This window comes from Pieris rapae, chromosome 6 (assembly GCF_905147795.1).
Source record: "Pieris rapae chromosome 6, ilPieRapa1.1, whole genome shotgun sequence".
NCBI lineage: Eukaryota > Metazoa > Arthropoda > Insecta > Lepidoptera > Pieridae > Pieris > Pieris rapae.
In genome coordinates, this window is record NC_059514.1 from 10,686,291 (window position 1) to 10,708,677 (window position 22,387).

General features: G+C 30.6%; 1 protein-coding gene across 2 annotated transcripts in view; it reads left to right on the plus strand.

The window, feature by feature from the left end:
* Positions 1–22,387, plus strand: part of LOC110991687 (dopamine D2-like receptor) — a 111,332-nt gene that overhangs the window by 22,531 nt on the left and 66,414 nt on the right. Inside the window, exon 1 of one of the 2 annotated variants that reach the window (XM_045628563.1) lies at positions 19,584–19,612. The exons of the other annotated variant lie outside the window; for it this stretch is intronic. The gene's annotated coding sequence lies outside the window, so the exon portion shown is untranslated. Of the gene's footprint in view, positions 1–19,583; positions 19,613–22,387 lie in introns of those variants that run through there. 2 annotated transcript variants of the gene reach the window in all.

The window sequence follows — 22,387 nt, forward strand, 5'->3', positions numbered from 1 at the left end:
TCGAACGAAAGCCTTAAATTCCTTTTTCTACCGCAAGATAAAACCGTTAACTAACAAAATATTTAATAAATATTGTTAAAGGAGCTGTTTGTACACCATTTGTGATATGGTTTTCAATAAGCGTATAGAAGTCCTCAGCCGGATATTGAAAACTTCGCGGTCGACTCAAGGTCACAAGATATAACAAAACCTTACAGAAAAGGAGATTATGTGGCACTTTATTGCTTTTCTAGGCGTTTTTCTTGGGAAAGTGTACAGCTTTACTTTTATGTCGAAACAAGGGTTTTGGGAATAAAATATCGGTACTTTTCTTGGGTAAGAAGACATTAGTAACTTTTTTGAAAATAGAACAAACGTTATTTATAAACTTTGAACTCCCTTACCGCACTTGCTACACGATAAAGTTATATAATTGATAATATCTTTGATTTTTATATTCTCCGTTATCTCTTGTATTTCATTCGTGGTTGGGTTTTCTTTCTTGCTAGCCTTTTGCACCTCTGCAGTTGCAAACATTGTTACATTGACGGTCCCCTTTTCATTTTGTGTGATACCTTGTCAGCTACTGTATACTTTAATCTATTTTATTTTTCTAAGTATACATAAGGAAACCAGCATTATTTTAAGCCGAAAATCTATGACATAGAAGCGATCGGCGTAGAAGCTGAACTTTTTATAGCCTATAAATGATGAATAAAAAGCCGAAAAACTTTGATGCCACATTAAGAGAGAGGGAAAAATACTCCTACTATTCTTCGATTTACCCAGACTTTTTTAAGTGATATCATCGCGAGTCCGTTGCCAACCTTTTAAGAATTGATACGCTCTTTTCTGAAAGTCGAGTTTGTTTATTATTATGTCACAGAGTTCATATATTAACCACATCAAAGTCTAATCAGTTTATAATCGGTAATACTTGTAGTTTATTCAATTTGACAATTTTAATAGTGATAATCTGCAGGTCTTGTTTTTCTCAAAATTCAGGTCGTGATTTCTTGTAATTGTTCAAGTTCTCGTTTGTCGCTTCGTTAAAACTCGGTCCGTTTGCCTTTCCATCGTAAGACGACAATAATCATTTCACTCGTTTACCTGCCCATTACGGTCTACCTTTCTTTCTTCAATTGTAACCCTCGACTTTCTGCACCAACATTCAGCTGCCCTCGTACTTGTAACTACTCGTGCTTACTCCTCCTCTGCAACAAATATAACATAAATAAATAAACATTAAAGTATGTATAATATATTTTAAAATAAAATTAACTTAATAAATAAATAATATATATAAATTTTTAATTCTTCTTTTATTTGTATTTATAAAATTAATATAAATGAAATAGTTAAACATACCGAATAACTTATGTTTAAATAATGATACGGGAAAAAATCATCCCATCTTGCTATGAACACTTTCATCGGCATAAAGAATTGTTTACAATCCTTTGTTTATAGAACAATGCTCAAAAGCCTCGTAATTCGCTCCACAATGCCTTGATGAAGTCCAAAATTTAAATTATAAAAATTGTTTAGAACTTTGACAATGGATCAGTTTTCAGTTTTCTTATACCTGACAGACTTTATGTATAGGGTACCAGAAGCCTTGCTGAGCTCCGTATATCTGGACATTTTCATAAATATAGCCAAGGATAACGTTGCGTAGTACCCAGTGACCAGAAGTTATTAGCTATTAGAAACGTACAAAATACATAACTTTCCCTTTTATAATACTACTGCAGATATAACAACTCAATGTGTATTATTACAATGTATTTGAAGTGCTTATGTTGCTAGTAGATACGAGACATTAAAATGATTGGTGCAGGTTAAACATTTTTATACGAGACTATTGAGACAAATAATTGATAAGAGCCCTACTCTAAAGTAAGACTTAATATTTAAGCAACTTAATTTTTTGAAGAAAATAGTATAAAATTGTGTTAAACTTTTTATAGTTTTCTAATAAGGTCAGATTATCTATGTATATATTCTTCGAATTTCTTTATTACTATTCTAGCATTTACTACCGATAATTTTCTTTTTAAATGTTCTTACCAATTTTATAACTTTTCAGGGGCCCGTCTCGGCTTCGCACGGGTGGACATTTATTTTTTAAACATTTTGTAGATTGATATGTTCCTTAATATTGTGGAACATTCTTTTTTTCTATCATCAATTAAAATATATTTTATGGGGATTTTTAAACAACTTGGGTGACATTATTAGCCTATATTAATCAGTGATAGGTAATGCAGCATTCAAATGGTGAAAGAATTTTTTTAGTCCAATATTTTTCGATTCAATTCGTTATAAATATACAATTATTTCCTCTTTATAATATTATTATTAGTATAGATAACACTTGTTTAGAGAAGTGATACGTAATCCTGGATAATGTTCCAAAATTATCTTATTAAAAAAGCTGTGCTTTAATAAATTATATACAGAATTAAGGAAAAAGGAGTACAAATTAATTTAAGTGCCGACCCAATTAGAATACGCAATTATAAAAAGCCTTCGAGTATTTTTAATTCTGACTGTGAATGAAGTCGAGTGAAAAACGCCGCATTTTCTGACGAGAAAAAATTTACTATTCATTAATAATTTCTACTTGCCTTTGAAGGATAGTATCCATTAACAACAAATTTATTAAAATCAACAATTTATTTATTTAAAAAATTTAATAAAAAAAGGTAAAGCTGTAATATATTCTATGAAAGTCAAGATTATTATAAACGAAATATGCAATTTGTGTATAGCCAATGTCATGTCATTGTGTTAAATAAAAAAATAACTGAATTCTTTAAAATTATTTCGTATAATAGTTAATAATTTAAAAAATTAGCAAATAAAAATATATGTGATTGACTTTCTTTTTGACGTTTCAAACGACCGAATCGAAATTGCTTTAACAGTTATGAATGCAATGTTAATCATTCATTATCTCGATGTCCTTAAAGATGATACTTGATTTGATTTTTTACATTATTTCTATTAAAAACATATTCATAAAGTACATTTTCTAAATAAATCATCTACTTATTCCAACTAAATTGACTTAGAGACTGAGACTAGAATTTGAGAATTGCTTTAAATTGGTAAAATCGAATTTTATGAAAACGTTAATGATAGTTTCGTTTAATTTTATATTCGGATTTTAACAAGATCCATCTGAGTAGGTATATAAAATATACAGAAACAAATAATATTTATCTGCCGTATTTTTCTTACAGCGGCCACTTGCCTGAGTAAACCTTTTCTATCCCCGAACAAAGAGATTTTATTAAGTTGAATAATATTGTAGGTTAATCAGTAATAAATCTAATTTTTTCTTTTGTGTTCTGTGATGAAGATAAATGATAATAAATTAGCATAACAATTTAATTTGCATATATGCAATGCATACTCTTTTATAAGTAGAAACTCGTTGAGATTTATTTTTATACATTTGTTTCATTGGGAACATTTATTGTACTTATCAAAAACATTGTCGACGGAGCCACTAAAATGGTTGTCCATAAGCTGCGATGACTACCGGTTTGGATATAGATTCGTTGCGTTGGCATAGGGGCCAAGTTACGTCTAAATTTAACAATAACTAATAATTTATTATGTAATCATACTATCGTCTTCGTGAAATAGTTGTTCTGTTTCACATTCAACTCATATTTATCTAGATCCTATTTTTTAATCATTAGTCATTGCATTCGATTGTATTTATATGAAAAATTGTAACGAAGCATATTGTGTGAAATATCAATAAAACTATAGTTTTAACGACAAGCACGAATCAGTGATATGTCACCAACACGACCAACTTATATTTCAGCGGTTTTAAATTATTCTGCATATTTTTATTTAATATCGTCACGTACGTGAATATTTTTAATTTGTTTCAATAGAAAAGAGAGGAATTCTATTTGTTATTTACAAAAACTAAATGAGTTCAAACACTTCCTGTATTTTTATTATACCTTCAATACAATTAGACGGTAAGAGACAAAAGAGAACAAAAACACCGATTGAGTTTTATGAATAAATGTAGAGGTCTCTAATGAGATTAATAACACTGAAATTAACTAACTACTCAAATACAAACTAATAAAGTGCCGCCACAATTATATTTAGTATCTGGATTTAGGATTAAATGAAGCATCTGTCAGACGACAGCCATTTGTTAATACCTCTTGAATGATAGCGCGCTATTAATAAATACGATCTATTTACTGAATAAATAGCCTCACTCGGCTATGAACAGTACTACTAATAATAGTAGCTTTATTGTGATAATCTATCATAAGGGCCACGCTTTTTTGTCTCCAGAGAGGGTAGCAATATTTTTGTTGTGGCCTCGTGTTTAGTTATACTTATTTTGACCAGGAAAATATAAGGAAAGACCAAGAACAGGTTGCATCCCAATACGATGGATTAACCAAGCATCCAAAATCATCTCTAATCTCCACAGACCAGAGACCGTCACACATGGAAGCAACAGCTGTAATCTGCTCGAACAGGATCGAAGGTATTACGATACCCAACAGCCAGCATGTGATAAAAGGAGGAAGTGATAACGGCAACAATTTATGCCATAATCAGCTTACATACAATATATACAATATAATATTAGGTATTAGGTTATGAATAAATATTTTCTTGTAAAAATGGGATCTTTTTTGTGATTACATAGTGTAAAACAAAGTTGCTTTCTTTGTCCCTATATCCCTATGTATGCTTAAATCTTTAAATCTACGTAACCGATTTTTTAAACAAATACAGAGATTGAAAAGGAAGGTTTTTATGTATAACATCCATTTAATGATGGAGAAATACTGTTATACTTTACTGTTATACTGTTATACTCTACTACTATATTCTAGAAAAGATTCTATAACATATTTCCAAAGTAACACGTGGGATTTATTTTAGGGCAAAATAAAATATAAATAACTTCTTAAACAAACTTGATTTTATATCGGTCTTGTGGTTTTTGTACAAAATTTATGATTGATGTGACCTGAGAACTTTTACATTACAATAAAAAGCGTACCTTTCTCAATGTTGAGCGATTGGAAAAATTTGAATGAAATAAATCATTCATCAATCACAAAAGCTACAAACATTCAAATAATATGTCAAAAACGCTTCTTTCTCAGTCCGCCCTCCGAACTTCTAAGTACTTCAGACAATATACCCAGCGTAACTGCATAATGACTTTGACCCATTAAATAATTTCGCAAGAGTCGAAAGGCACACAAATTAAAGAGCTATTCTAATAAATGGCATCTTAAACGGTCTTCGCCTTAAGCTAGGGCTGTGATTTATGAGTTTTAATGCGAGCTTAAGTTGTACAGCATTGTTTGCGAAAAGTATTTTAATCGCAATCATTGTTTCTTTAGTTACGTAACAAGTTTTTATTTAAAAGTATCCAGTGATTTATTATTTATTCATATCTTTGTTCGTCATGTACGGTTTAAGAACGAATACTATTATTTCATAAACATTTATTATTATCATTACCTATGTGACACTGTCTTATTTAAAAAAATCATATTATGTTACTAGACATTTATGTATATAATATTTATTTATTAGACAGATAATAAGAAACAAACACGTGATGATTATTTTATATTCCTATTTAATTTTATTTGAAGTGATAACCCTTTCTCGCGATAGTATCACATCGATTTATTTATGGAGTCTGCGGCACACAGATGGCTAAGTTATGTTGCGAGGCGTCCCTTCTGATACTAGAATGGATGAGCGTATAAAATTGTGTCTGAACAAAATCGAAATATTTCTTGCACGGACGATGTGATTCGTATAGAAAATATATTTTAGCTAAGCTTAATTTTCGTAACTTAAGTTAATCAAAAAAGCGTTCAAAATTCAAAATTATTTATTTATTTAGGTAACACAATGTTACTTATAAACGCCAGTATAGAAATACACATTTAAAAAGCTTCTATTTTTAAAATTTTCTGCCAGTTCTCAAACGGCAATAAACTCTGCCTCTCTCAATAAACTCTTTAGTGGCCCAGTTTTTTGTTTTACACAATGTTTGTAAGGAGCTGCAAACATTAGACTATGCTCCTCATGACTCCTTAAGTAATTAATAGTTAATTAATAATAAAACAATTAAAAACGAAGACTTGCCTCTATCAGCAGTAGGCATGGTGAAATAGGAGCACGCACTCACGTGGGAACAACCGGCAAATACATAGACTAAATAAATACCTAGCATCAGTGTATACACGAATTCAAGTAAGACCAGTCACCACACGTAGCACCCGTTCACGAGTATGATGCATGGCTAGGCATTAGCCTCCTTGCCGTATAGAGAGACCAAAGAACAATAGCTACATTCAGACATTATTAATCTATCATAATCTTAAATATGTGTGGAAATTGAGATAAAAGAATACTAAACTTGCAAAATAATATTTTTGCTATACAACTGTTGTAAACCACAAACCTTCAAACCAATCAGGAGTAATATCCTCAGAAGCCTCCCAATTTCCCGGCCATTTCCCCGAGCACACGTGCCAACGAATTTGTTGTGATAATATTTGTGGAATTGTAAATATATGTAATCTTACGGGTGTTATATCTTTACGTTATCAGTTACTTTTTTTTAACAAAATTTTATTTCCAGTGATTTATTATACCGACTGCGAATTCTAAATGATACCAGCTATTTCAGTATAAGAAAGTTTATATTGTAATGACGTCAGTGAACCTAGATAAGATTAAGTCAAATTCGTCGTTTTCTGGCATTATTTAGTTCGATCACTTGTGACACACTCGGACTACGTGAAAATAGTACGGGATAATTTAAAACAACATTCGGGAAACTTTGTTTAACTAAATACATTATTAATTTTATAAAAAAAATGATTTAAACTAAAACGCTGTCAATCAAAAGAAATATAATATATCATTAAGTTAGAAGTATATTTTTGTAATAGTATATTTAAATAGGGGAAATATAGGTGTTTTCTTTGGAGTGACGGCAAATTTCAAAGTGAAATCCCAGACTCACAAATTATCAGGCGTCCAACAATTGATTTCGATTGATTTGGTAGATAATGATAATATAAAAATTAACGATCTTTTGCAGAAGTTTGTACACTTATTTAACTATATGGCAAGTTTTATGGAAGATCGAATGCAGTACCTACTTGGAATACGCTGGGTGTAGGTTTACATTACGAGATCAGATGAGACACGATTGCACTCCATACAATTTTTATAATATTACTCCATAAGTGGCGTAACGTTAGCTACGGTCAAAGATCTGGGAGTAAAATTGAATGCGGATCTTAGTTTTACACACCAAATAGATAAAACATGCAAAAAGGCTTACACAAATATCACTGCAATCAAGATCTTAAACAATGAGTTAATTAAAAGTCACTTGGAGTGCAACGTGATGATGTGGCCCCCATATGAAGCTAAATTCAGTCTCATGTTAGAGTGATTACAAAATAAATACACCCCTTACCTACAAGAGACTATGGAGTGTATCCCTTGTACCTGCTTTTGTCCCAGACCCTGTTTGTTCTGGGTATGGTGGGTTATGACCAGCTACGCCTCAGAATAGAGCCTGCATTTTTAGTATATTATTAGGATACTTACGGGTCGGGTTCATAAACTGGATATAATGGAGAGAGGCTGTACCAAGAAAAATAAGACGGAAGCCTTAACTTTTAGATGTTCCGCGCGCACTTTCCAACTTGGTTAGCGAAGCGCCACTCACTGGAGCAATACAAATAATAAATAGAATTTCTTTCGAGGTAGACCTATTTATTTGTACACTCTGACTTCACATGAGTTGCATACTATATTATTAGTTATAAGATCTAGATATATATAATATATACGTTTTTAAATTTTCTGTAGGATTATCGGTGTAGGTATCATTGTGTAGTAACTGTTAAGATACTATAATTATGTGGAATATTCAAATACCTATAATACTAAATAATAAGTGTTTAACATAAACACTTTGTTGTAATTTCTGAATTAGAATTTTACCGTTACTGATAATAAGAGATTTTATATAGTATATTATTCAATCAATTTTGTAAAGCGGGTATTAAGAAACTGTATAAAAATTGTTCCAAGCAAAAAGGCTATATAAGCCAATACTTAGATTACTTTGCAAAGCTCGTTTCGTGAAAGGTGGGAAATCTGAGTATTGCCTTTGAATTACTGGTATCTCTGGCTTCAGACGCTCCATTGTTAATGGATTATGCCTTTTGTTTTGATATTCCATACAAAATAAGGCGTACGAAAGTCACATTTATTTGATGATAAAAACAACATTAATTAAAGAATACCACTGGTGTCTCGCTTTATATATATATATACTTTTAAACAATCACTAATCAATATAGTTTTAACACATTAAATTTAAAAACTAAAGAAATTTCCGTTTTGTAATTTTTTTTTCATCAGGATTCAAAAGTTAAATCCAATGAGACATAGTGGAGACCTACTTTTTCAATAAAGCGTAATAAATTCAATTACGCTCCATTTATAATCGAAGTACTTTGTTCAGGAACTTAGGAGCCTAAAAGCATACGTGGGTGATGAGAAGTGTTTACGTGACCTATAATATAACAAATACGTTAAAGAAATGCTGACTTTATACGTATAAAGAAATTCTTGAATATAGTTATATTGAGGATGGACTAAATGTATTCTGTATATCCACATTTAAAAAAACATGGTTAAGTACCTAATCCACTGTTTTTAAATAAATATTTTTGTTATTTTTTTATGCTGGCCATAAAATGAGGTACCATATGAACTTCAATAAATATATAAATAGTGTAGTGCAAGTAATTTCAATAAAAATTAATTACAAAAAAAGAGTTCGAGTCTCATAAAATATTAGGTTTCTTACATATTTAACAAATTTGTTTTATCAAAACCGATTTTGATTCTCTCCTAAGTGTGTTGCTGTTGAAGTTGTGCACGAAATGCACTGATTTGAATCAATCACCTCGACTTTAAGTTTCTGGAAAATTTATAGACACATATATCCACTAAAGCACTCCTAGTCGGATTAAATAAATAAGCATACTCAAGTATTTTGTTACTATAATATGACATACATACAGGTCCTCTTTCTATTTAGAAGTCGGTTAATAATGGAATACGTTATTTATTCGTTTGGTTAGAACTTGACTTTATGCCTTATAAATGAAGTGTAAAGATAAGAGATGAGGTCTGTGAAGGGTTTGTAAGGATTACGGGACATCTGATAGCGTTTGTTCCTTGAGTAAAATCCACTAAAACCCTCTTAGTACTCAGCACCTCTATGTGTTGAAGCGATTTGAAAATTGAGCATTGTTATCTTTTTGTAGTTATGATTCATGTTATTTTATATTATGATAAAAGAAGTTTCAACAAGAATGATTTAATGAAACATTGAAATTGTATCCTACACGTTTCTCAGAACAAAATAAAAGTTGTAGGAATATATTTTCAAAAGAATCTTTAATACTTGAATCTGAAATTCTGTTACTAAGATAATAAGTTAAACTAAAAGTTATTTTATGCCAGTATTTATGTAAACTGATAGAGTATTCAAACTGCGCACTTGTTTACTTCCGTCTCGCGAAGGCGTGGAAGGATTTCTCGAATAAAACCAAGATTGCTCTATTTTCCCATTTATTTTGCGGTGCTATTTTGTTTACGAAATAGACAGGCGTTTACAATTCATACTATTAGCATAACCACCAGCATTATACAACATTCTGTTTATATCTGCTGTGTAAATCTTACTTTAAAAATGCTTTTGATTACAATAAATCTAAAACATACTGAATATCTAACTATTTATTCATGCTATTAACTCATGCATTACAACGACTAATTAAACACTTAGATCAAAGCTTAAAATCCTGGAAAGTAAAAACTGTATTTGAGAAAGCTGTAACATCGTAAATATGTAGGTATATCATATTAGTCAAAATTAATTACGTCTCAATTCTTTAATGTTCTTCGTTTAATTAAATAATTGTATTAAATTATGACAAGGTAGAAACTCTTTGAAATACTGTAATTACAAGTTTATTGCGGAAATTGTATCGTTGTTGGATGGTTAAATATGATATCAGACTTACAGATTAAGAACATTAAAATTGTTTATTAACATTTAAAGTTATTTAACTTGCATTTAATTGAGTAAATTATGTATGTAGATTAAATCACAGCTATCAAAGAATGGACACAATTATTATCCCGTGAAAAGACCTGTAAATGAGCAATTGAATATTCATATATTTTATCGAAAACCTTTAATAAATAAAGGAGACATATTCATAATTTATCAAATCATAATATTCTTAAAAGCATTCGAGTTAATACGCTTAGCTAAAAACGATATGAAAGGAAAACATAGGGGTTGAAAGTGTTCCTCCCGAGGGTCGTAAACGCCTATTACAAAGGGATCGGTATAAAAGTATCGTAGATAATAAATAAAACACCCTGTGATGTATTTCTGATGGAGGTTCTATGGGACTCGATCGAGTGGGAAGGGTTATTGTTTTCTATGTTTTATGATATGTATTCCGATCCGAGCCATCCCGTGGGAGTTCTTTAATTTCTGCTTATCAGCTGATTTAGACTTATTCATTTGCATTTTACCCGCCTTTAGCGGTTTATCGGTAAGTTTTCATAGAATCGCTAATAAACGGTGACTTAAACCGTTCATAATATAAATTATATCCACCATGGAGGTAATTTTTATATTTTAGTGCTATTTTGAAGCAGTTTTGTTCCTCGTAATACCTCGACCATGTCAGACATGTAATTGAGAGAGCATATTTTTATATTACGAACTTCAACGATTAAAGATTTTGGCCGCTAGAGCATTTCCATCTGAATACCTTTACGCACGCTGAATAAGCCTTCATGTTCGCTTCACTCTCGATTTAAGATAAGCATACGTATATTTTAACGGTTTCTGTTAGGTTATAATAGGTTAAAGTAGGAAAATAAAGAAAGGCATCGCCAATATAATGGCCATGCAGGATTTCAAATTTAACCCTTGATTTATTATATTCAACTTCTCAAATTCCCGATTCAAATTACCGGCAAAACAAAGTCTGAAAATCATTGCGGGCATGTACCAGATAAAGTTTTATATTGGATGAGTTTTAACGCGTTAATAATAATCTAATAAAATTATTATAAACTTATTTTATTCACCTTAAAATATAACAAATGAGTAATTATGCGGGAAAAGCAACACCTAAAAGGTGCTTATTAGCGATATAATTGTTAGTTGAAACAAAACAATAGCAGAAATATGACATAATTTTTCTTGACTTTTTTTGAAACGATACGTCTCAAGTCACTTCTTTAAAAACAGTAAAATCTTAATTGCAAGAGAATTTTCTTCACACTTATCCATTTATAAATGAGGCTCATTTGAAAGCCTTCAGTCGTATTAAGGTAATCAGCAAAATAACTGAAATGAAAATTAATTAATGGAATTTATTTAATTGCTGTGTCCATCAAAGGCAAACCTTTGAAATGAAATAAGAGAAGAGGTTTTATTATAATCCAAAAAAGATAAAGAGATGACTGAAATTTACTGATAAGAAAAAAAGGTTTTATCTCGTAGCTCAACATCGTCTCATGCTTATTGAATAAAGAAGTACTGATTTATTCATATCAAAAACGGCTTAATTTTAATTCAGTGCAATAATAATAATAACAGCCTTTATTCATACATACATAACACGATACATTTGTCATTTGCAATTAAACACATATCCATTTTAATCTTCAAATGTATCTATGTGCCCCTTTTTGGCAAAAGCATGCTCGAAATCCTGACATTACTCTCTGTACTGTGCCACTCTCCACCATGTACCACTAGCTGCTTCTTTTATGTGTATAGTATATCTATCTAACTTTTAAGTGTTCTCCCTCTTTTCCGTTTGCTGGGGACCAGTTTTGTAGTTTTTTTGCACCACTTTTCAGTTCCTCTTGTCATGTGCCGCGCCCCTTTCCACACACACACACACTCTTTTTTTGTTATTTTTACATCTGTTACCTTAGTTATTTTTCATAACGCTGTATTCGCGCTTCTTTTCTTTCATCGTACACGTACGACACATCGTTCCATCGATCTTGGGCTTGTTGTTGGAAGTTTGCGATCTATATGTTTGTACACGTAGTGTACAATCATTGAAGAGCTTTCTTTTAATAATTCTTTAAGTGCCCAAAAGCCTGTATCCATATAGTAAATATTAATATTATTCTTCAGGTATAGGCTAACCACCAACTTGCTGATAAATGTATATATATTAAAAATCAATACAAATGACAATGTTCAATAACAATTATTTAATATTACATAAGTACTAAAAAATAATAATAATATATCCTTCAAATTTTAATATAATGTTATGTTTGTGTTATTTTAAACGTGTTATATAACCATATACTAAATATTGTTAATCCGACCTATCGTTATCTTTAGTATTATGTAGTATTATAATATGGTAGGCATTCTTTTATTAACTATTCATGATTACTTTACCATTGTACAATTACCATTGTACCTACATTATGTAAATGATAATTTGAGGAAACGCTTAATTTGGGAATATTTAAAAAGCCGCTATAAATTTATGTTCCCTTTGCGTTAAAATAAATTCCGCTTAATGATGATGAGTCCCGTAATAAAATGAGTAAATTGTAAAAATAAAACATATTTTATAGCACAAATGCCCATTAGCTGAGTAATTGAGACAAATTCATGTGAGTTTTGTTTAAAAGTTGCTTAGTGAGTATATGGCATTACAATTATTACAAATATCTCAGTAGTCTAGCATTATATCACCACACATATATTCAGTTTTAATGTAACGTATATAAATAATATTGTAATGCAGAGTAGCCATATTTTAAGGGGAAGAAATTAATCAAAAGCATTGGGGATCACTTAAATAATCAAATTATAAACATCTTTATTGATTAATTTACGTTTAATGAGAGGTTTTTAGGTACAAATATTATTTAGTAACACAATTAACAAATTTAAATTTGCAAACTTGTTTGTTGTTAAATAATATAATCGTTATTACAAATTTAATTTATTGTTTCTGATTTAAACTTACTCTAAGACTTTAACATTCTTAAATATAATTTTACATTAAATCATTCAGGTAACTATTCTCCAAAAGTCCCTAAATCTCAGTTAAACATTAATTATATTGTTATAGCGAGTAATATAGAGCAACAGGTGTCCACAAAGATAAATGTAGTCCGAGTGATTTACACTAAAACTTAAATGTATTATCAACGTAAAAGCCACCTTATTTCAAGGCATTACGGTGTATAGTAGAAGATATGACAATTGTTTGCTCGTTGCAAGTTTGGTTAGTGCATTGGGGAACTTTGACTGTGCCTTATAAGTACTGAGTGTGGTAAATGTATCGGCCACAAACTTCAAGAACTTCATTTAATTGACATAAATTTTAATAATCCTAGCAAGCAAATCGAAAGCATTATTCATACTAACAAAGAATTTGTCTGTTTCTGAATTTTTGTTACAATAAAAAAACAATTAGGTAATTTATTGATACATTTTTCGGTCGTATCGTAGAGTTAATATTTTATTTTTAATAGCTCTTATATTATTAATAAAAACTGTTCGTTATATATGATATCTTATAAAACCTTGTTAACTAATCAAACATATCTATTTGCTAAAGTACAGAATTAATAACTCTAATTAAGGTCTTAAACTACACCTTAGTAACGGGACTCGCTTCTTCTGCTCATCTGCTGACTATTAGCTGGAAGAACACTTGGCTGCCAGCTTCCACCTAATCCTTGCTAGGCCCGCAGCTATTGTCTCTATGAAAATCCTACGAGAAAACGTAACAGCATGATGAAATAAATAGTTAAAAACATCAATAGTGCCTATGAAACATTGTCTAAGGGTAAAATTCAATTTGAGACTAAATAGAAACATGATAACCAAATGTAAAAATCCAGGTTATTTTGGACTTTTGGAGATATACTTAGTGCTAAGTCTGAACTCTGAATCTTACCAAATTATATGCCGACATTTTTCTTGATTCCATTAATATTTTTTTTCTATCGTAACATAATACTTTTATAAATAATACAATGAAATTATTCAATACAGAATATCTTACAAAAATAATATTGGTAACAAGTGTCCCAAATCTCCAGCTAAGCCTGTTTACGTACTGTAATCTATTGGAATAGATCGCGATGTCGCGTGATGGATGAGCGTTGTGCTCCCAATATCTGATTGATGTGAAACTGTTCTATACATGCGATTAATATCATGTTTTATTGTTTGCTTTCATAAGGGTTGACCTTCGCATATTGAGGGTTTTATAAGAGTCCTTAACTAAAACATACTAATCCTTTAAACCTATCCTATACCTAAATGATTTATACATACTTCTGTTGCTTGCTTATAGCTTTTCGTTTTAATTTATTCTATAATTCTATATAAAATTAGTTAATTTTAAATTTATGTATAAAACTAAAACTCAACTTGGACAACATCAAGGTCAAATAACTTCTTTCTAAACATGAGTTATTCAAATATTCTACATAGAAAGCTATCTAATATCAAGTGAAAAGTTGAGTTTTCATATTAAAGCGTTTTATTTGTTTCATAGTTAGTCTTAGTTTAGTATCTGGCATTGAGAGTGTCCATGGGTGGTATCACTTAACATCAGGTAAGCCCCTGCCCATTTGCCCCCTGTTCTATATAAAAAGTCTTCATTAAAATCACCCGCTACTTACTACTAGATGGCGCTGTCTAAAAAATTATACACAATTTCTAAGGGAAAAGGGGAGCTGAGTATATAGCTAGTCATGGCATAAAGTGAGTTGTTTAAAATATTATTTTTTATGAATCTTAATATTGAACAGTATAGGTACGTAATTACGAATTGTAACAGACCTCGGCATCAGCACTCATTCACTCAGCAGTTTTCAGCAGCCTTTGTTTTGTCTCTTTTGCTTATGATAATTCAATAATTCTTTAGGTCGCTTCTTAAATGTTTGCATGTCGTAGTCGCTATTCAAATATTGGCAACGTCGACTAGGCATCAGCCCGTAGAAAATATTTTTAAACAAAATATCGCGGCATTTTTCCAAACATTTCGTATTATTAGGTAAATATTTGGTACTTTGATACAGCTTCTGATATCATTTTAAATATCATAGGTTTTTAATTACCACCAGAATTAGGACAATAATTTGTCATTCGCTTAAATTGTCTTTGATAGAACTATTATAATGAATTATTATTAAAAAAAGTACATCATAAAATCTATCATGCCAAGAAAGCTCTAAGTGTAAGCCATATAAATTGAGAATCTAATATGATTTCCATTCACATTTTTCACATACGGAATGTGTAAGTTGACGCTCCCCGGCGATCCATCATGACTTAAGAACCTACTGAAAGAGATGGGGAATAAACGAACAGAAAATATTTTATGCGTATAAGAATTGTAACTAAAATGTCTGTAAAGAAGCAAGTTTTATTAAAAAAGAATACTTTGTATACTAATGTCGTATCTCGTATTTCGTTATTTAAGTCATAGGCAAACATTTAAAATAATAGGAAATATAAAACTATAAAAAATCAAGAATAATATTAATGTAAATTGTAAATATTTTCAGTATTTACCGGTCTAGGATTAGAACGTCGTCTTGGATACGGGCCTCTTCAAGTAAAAAATCTAAGCCTCAACTACGTATATTTAAATCAGTAATTTTGTTACATACTCACACGGGCACACTGTTGATAAAAATACCTTGAAAATACAAAAATAAATAGATTTACATACATTTTTAAATTACGTTACTAGCTGCCCCCGCGAACTTAATTTCACCTTAATGTGATTTTACTTAGCCTACTATTTTTGTACATACTAACGTAGAACAATTTGCTATGCTACCCCAGAGACTGTTCGGTTTTCCGAAGTGAATACTTTTTAGGTTTTTCTGGGAATTTTTATATAAACCTCAGAATTCAAGTCATAGGTTTTTAACAAATAGAAAATAGCGGTTGATCGTAGAGGGGTTACAATAAATTAGTGTTGTGTGCATTTTTGTATACCGTATCATAATAAATAAAAACAAAATTTTTTGTCTAAAAAATAAAATGTAGGGGTGTGTCCACCCCTATATTTTATTTCTTAATATTTAGGGGAATGAAAAATGATGTTGTATGATTCGCAGATCTCACCGATATGCATACAAAATTTCATGAAAATCGGTCGAGCCATTTCGGAGGAATTTAATTACTATACAGTATCATTACTGTTACTAGTATTGTCGTTATAATTTACAGAGTTCATAAATAAACAACATCAAAGTGTTATATAATAATGACTATGATTACTATTACTATTGGTAATTTATTATGTCGAAGCAATGGCGTCACTGTCAGCTATCATTGTCATTATAATATGTCAAAGAGTTCATAAATTAACAAACAAAAAGTCCAATCAGTTACTACTTGTGGATACACGATATAAATACATCTGCAAATTAACGACTACTTTATAGTTATTGATTCCATAGTCATTATTATTTTAAGAGTAATTTATCATTTCGGAGAAATGGCGTCAGTATCAGCTGCCATTGACATTATAACATCACAGTCAAATTAATTCAAAACCTTTAATACCCGTTTACTTGATTTGGCATTGTTGCTTGATCTATAAATAAACAGTTGTTCAATGATCGATAGTAATAGTGATTTCATAGCCATTCGGTTTGCTTCATGTTATATTTCAGTTTTGTTTTATTTTTGACTATGAATGTATTTAATTGTGTTTTCTGTTTCTTATATATTGTTTACCTATGTAATCTGTTTTGGCTTTAGCTGTAGCTATAAGAGTACTGATAAATAAATAGTCATTATACACTTTAAAAGTAATTTATCACATTAAGCTGTTTAAACTTAAAGACTTATACTAAATATTAAACCAATCATTTGACACTTGATTGCCTTTTGACTGTGTAGTCGATTTGGTTTCGGTCTCGGAACGAGTACACGAAACTTGTTTTGCATAATAGGGTTGCTTTAAATACTGATTGGTACGGCTCTTATTCCGAGATCTATAGAGCGCACTTACACTTTGCTCAGACTAAACTATCGAGTTAAGTCATATTTGGTATTTATAGAGCAAACTACGAATCTCTCGGAGTGTTGGCTTAGCTTAATCTCAAGTCCACGAAATCGACGACTTACCAAAAACTTTGACTATAAGCCTAACAAAAATAATGGCCCAAAATTTACTTTGCCATCATATCTTTTACTTGACTTTTTATTTTGTCGTATCTGCCCTATAGCAGTGACATATGTTGACAACAAAATTCAAACTAACTTCAACTCTCGATTCAAATCTGTTATTTTCGTTTGCTTAAAAATATTAATATCTTAGATATTTAATCTTCTCTACCGTGTCACATACTGTAAGTATCTACACTATCTATAAATATCAATATGCTGTAAGATAAATACAAAGATCTTTATACACTTCACTCACTAATTAGGTATAAGCCCGCGGCAAAAATTTAATGGTTATCTTAGCCAATAAAAGACATTCCTAAATGTTCACTTAGACTGTTTATTTTTTTAGCTGGTACTGATCATGACAATAATAATGAAAGCTGGAGACCAAAGAGGGCAAGAGCGTCCACTATAGATGCCACATTTAAATATGTAAATCAGCCGGGAACAAGCCACAACTGGACTGAAGAAGCTGGGTTGACGGAAACCAGTGTTGAAGTCACCACTAAAAGTCAATCAGCAAGCAGAAAAAATAAACCTTCATTTGAGGACCTTAAAAAAAATTGCTGTGGCAAGAGTTGGACAACAACAAAAGAAAATATGAGATAGAAATGGAACATTTAAAATTAAAAAATCAGTTAGAAATAGATTCTTCAACAAAAAAATAAATTATCATTAGAAGCTTTACAGTTAAAAAAAGAATCGGAAAATAAATGATTAAAATACAATAAGTTTTGTTTGATTTTCTTTATTACCAAAAACGTAGTTAAATTGGGCAATCACAGATTGCCGGAATGCTAGACCGGTAGGATATATTTCATTGTTTCTATGTTCTTCAACTTCTGGTGTCTGATCAGCAAGATCACCATCGTCATAAGCATCCCACTCTCTATACATATATTATGCAGTACAGCACAAGCAATATTTATATTACTGGTATTTGTCAATTTTGACCGTAGTCCTAGCTTCATTTTGGTTGTGTTTGTTCCGAACATGTTATACTTTTGGTATTCGGGATTCATATCGGCTGCAGTTCCTACCCTTTCAATGTTTTCTATTAAAGATAGAACTCTCTCTCTATATTCTCCATTATGTCACTTTCGATAAAGCTAGGTCCAGGTCCAAGTCAAAGCCAGTCGTTGTTTTAAAGTATAATTAAACATTTGTAACAGCTCACACAAACAGAAACAGCAAAAGTGAAAAAGCGATTGAAAATTTGTCATAACAATGCGATCCGTTCTACATAACAAAAAATTATTGTCAATGTAATTACATATGTCATTTAACTTTTAAATAATTTTTCTAAAGGTAAACTTGTAAAATGCTAGTTATTGCAATAATAAAATAAATAGATATCAATAAATGTGTACCGTTTTCGACGTTTAAATATTCGTTATTGTTATACTTTTTGAAAGAATAATAAAGAATGTATTCCGTGAAATGAAACATCACTTTGTATTTTGTCATTTTCTGTCTTAGCTTGTGCTTAGCTTAATCTTACCGTTAAAATGTCTTTAAATACCAAATCATAGTTTATGCTAAGTGTACCCTAAGCTAAGTTTTTCGTTAGTAAAGTTTGAGCTAAGTCAAAGCGCGCTCTATAGATCTCGGCATTAGATTGAGCAGCCGAACTAAGCAGAACTATAATCTAACAAAGTAGACTATGATGTTGAAACTAAACAGCTGATACTAGTAGATAACCTGACTTTATTTATCCGCTGGTTCTGTCTTTTTGTTAAAATTCAGATCGCGCTTTCTCGTTATGATGCAATTCTTCCTTGGCCCCTTTGCCAGTTCTTCCGTCAATTATCTTTGACTTTCCTTTGCTTTATCCTAATAATTCAGATATTTTATATTATTTAATATTAAGTTTAATGAAAGCATTATTTGATTTAAACAAAAGCGAAATAAACATAAAGAACATCAGTAACCCCCGTACCGCCGTAAACTAGTTTTATACCTCAAGTTTACGAGCGATGTGCGATCAAAGATTCTAATCTACTAATACAATCGCTGTTCCATTACATTTTTATTCTTATCAAATTCGCGCTTCGGAATTGGTTTTAAGATTGATAATGTCATTAATGAATGTCATATTTTCTTTTAAACTGTTACTTAATATAAGAAATATAGTCAAATATTGATGAGCTGTTCATTACTGCCCACGCAAATTCTTATAATTTTATATCTATCTATGTATATATATTTTTTTATATGGGGTATAAAATTTAACAGTTTTTTTATGTACCGTCGCCCATGAACCCAAGTGCGTTGCCGGCCTCTTAAGAATTGGTACGTTTTTTATTCTTGAAAGACCCTAAGTTGAATTAGTTCGGAAATACTGGGCAGCTGGTTCTACATTGTGTTGGTACGCGGTAAATCAGTTGCTATACTTCAAATATTTTAAATGAGTTGCCGCTATTAGTTTTCTTTTTATATTGGTATTCGGATCAAAAAGGTTTCCATAATGAAATCAAGAAATTCACCAATTGTTCGGTGTTCGGTATCAGACACTTATTCAACGAACTATTAACAATAAGGCAACTAATTCTTAGACCGCTGAATCCTGAATTCATGGCCGTGTGACAGGTCATGCGCAATGTGCAAATGCTAACATGTGTGCCAGCGATTTGGAATTAAAACCTTTTCAGAACGTGCCCGAACTTAATATGTTCTTTTATGTTTAAAGTCACGCACGAGTCCACCTGAAGGGAATTTGGGATCCCACCGACGTAAAACAAAAACAATTTGGAAAAGAGTAATTGTTTTTTTAATGTATTATTATTATTAAACAAGTTTAGTTCATGTATTGTATAATAGTCATGTTAAAAAATGATTTGCTTCAAGATGCACAAAATACATTTTCATCAAAAATTGTGCTTTGCACAAAGGCACGACTGGCTTAAATTACTTTAAGTGAGCTATGTTCTCGCGGGATAAGCTCGCAGGCTCAACAGCCTTGGCTTGGTCAAACTAGGAACTAAAAATATTTAAATTAAGAACAGTTCTTTGTTCCTAGTTTCAAGTTGAATATACATAATGAGCAGAATACGAATTATATAAGAATAAGGTGAAAAAAAAATAGATGCTTCAGTAAATCTGAATTTTTCAAAAAATTATAATATAGAAAAACCATCGATGTTCTTAGGTGTAGGAATTGTCCCTTTTCAAACGTAAAGTAATTTTATAAATTAGATAAAGCGTCACTGAGTAAGCATAAATAATATTTAAAGATTCAGAAACAGACCTAATCCATCATTAAATTTGGAGAAACCCAAAATCTTTATTGTTTATAATAAAGAAGCTTTTTATGGATAAAAACGGAGAGAACTAACTAATCGACTAACGACTGCCGTTAAGCACTTAAAATTACTCGTATGTAAAAAATAAACGTACGTATAAGCGAAAAACTAGTCTTGTTATTTTTTCTGCTAATAGGTTCAATCTCAAATAGGCGAGATTGATAATTTTGTAGTAGATAATTAAAAGATAATAATTATTAATGATACCGCAGTGAAGCCAAGCCAGCTGTCACATCGTCAAATGGGTGGCATTGTTCATTATTCGCGGTAATTATGTATTGCTTGTCAACAATATGTTAATTTGTAGGAGTTATAATGAATTAACGAAAATGCTTTGTTTTCACTATAATGAGCCCTATGAGGCCTGTTTTATCGGTATCTATAATATTACGAACGTATAAGTTTTTAGTAAATGCTTCGCTTGCTTATTTTGAGCAGTATTTGAGTCAAAACGATTAAATCTAACCTTTGCTCCCAAACAGATCTTCTTTAAATGCATTTTCTACATTTTGTTTTAAATAAATAAATGAACGATTTACTGAAAGTTATCGGAGACTATGGCGATAATTAAAATTAAAATTTGTTTTAGTTTTCTGTTTATTCATTTTCAATTAAAATCATAATAATGACTTTGTTTATAATTAAATTTGTCAATTCTTTGAATAAACTACGTGATTATACAGTCGTAATTAAATGTTAAGAGATCAGCTTTGTACGGTAATGTAAACACGTTGAAAAAGTGATAAAGTACAAGGCATTCTAAAACAGACAGAAGCAATTAATTTGGCGAAAGCGCAAACTTTTTTAACAAAGCCAGTTAAATTGGCAAGAAATGGCCGTAGAACTTTTGAGTAAGTTTTTGCCTCTAGCCATTTATATCTGTCTTCTGTAAGGAGCAGTTTTAATTCTATTGGCTTTCAGTTAATATAAACAAATTACTTTAGTCAACTTATTTAAATTTTTATAAAACTTAAATATTTATAAATCTGATCACACACTAATTTTCTCATCATTTGAATTAAGGGTACATTTTAATTACTAACAATGCATTTCCTTGTTTAGGTACCTGAAATTCCTTATCCGATAGCCGATCAATAAAATATAAAAAATAAAACGTTATGAACTAAATAATTATTACACTTTTGAACACAATATCTAAAATTTCTTCAAGGAATTCCGTTATCATCTATATCATGCTGTTCTTAGCGATATTTCACCATATAGATCTACCAAACTCTTTTAAATAATACAAAAGCTGTACCTCCAAAAATAGTTTGAAAATTCTTGTCTTGGAAATTTAATTTAAAAATCTTTGGTTATTCAGGGCATGTATGCAGAGTGCAATATTGCTAAGCTAAAGTCCGAAAATGTAGTATTTTTACACACCTGAAGGTAGGATTTTCATTTGCCAACTTTTCAATGACCAACCAGCATTTAGTCTGCAATAATGAACGAAAAAGTGTCTGAAAATCAATAAATTATTAAGAAGTTGTATAGCTTTTACGTAGTACGAAAAAGTACGATTTGACGAAATAGTAAAAGGGATATTTGTTGTTGTATGATATGTTTGATGAACGACAAGACTCTTATTATAAATATTTTAAGAAGGTTTTAAAGTGTTTTCCTTTTGCCAAAAATTCAGTCCGATGTTGCTCATCAGGTTATGTAAATAATTAATTAAGTATACAAAATCACAACATAAATTGTTTCAATTTTTATTATACAGTTTCTATTGTTTGTTGTATATATAGTTTGTTAAATACTT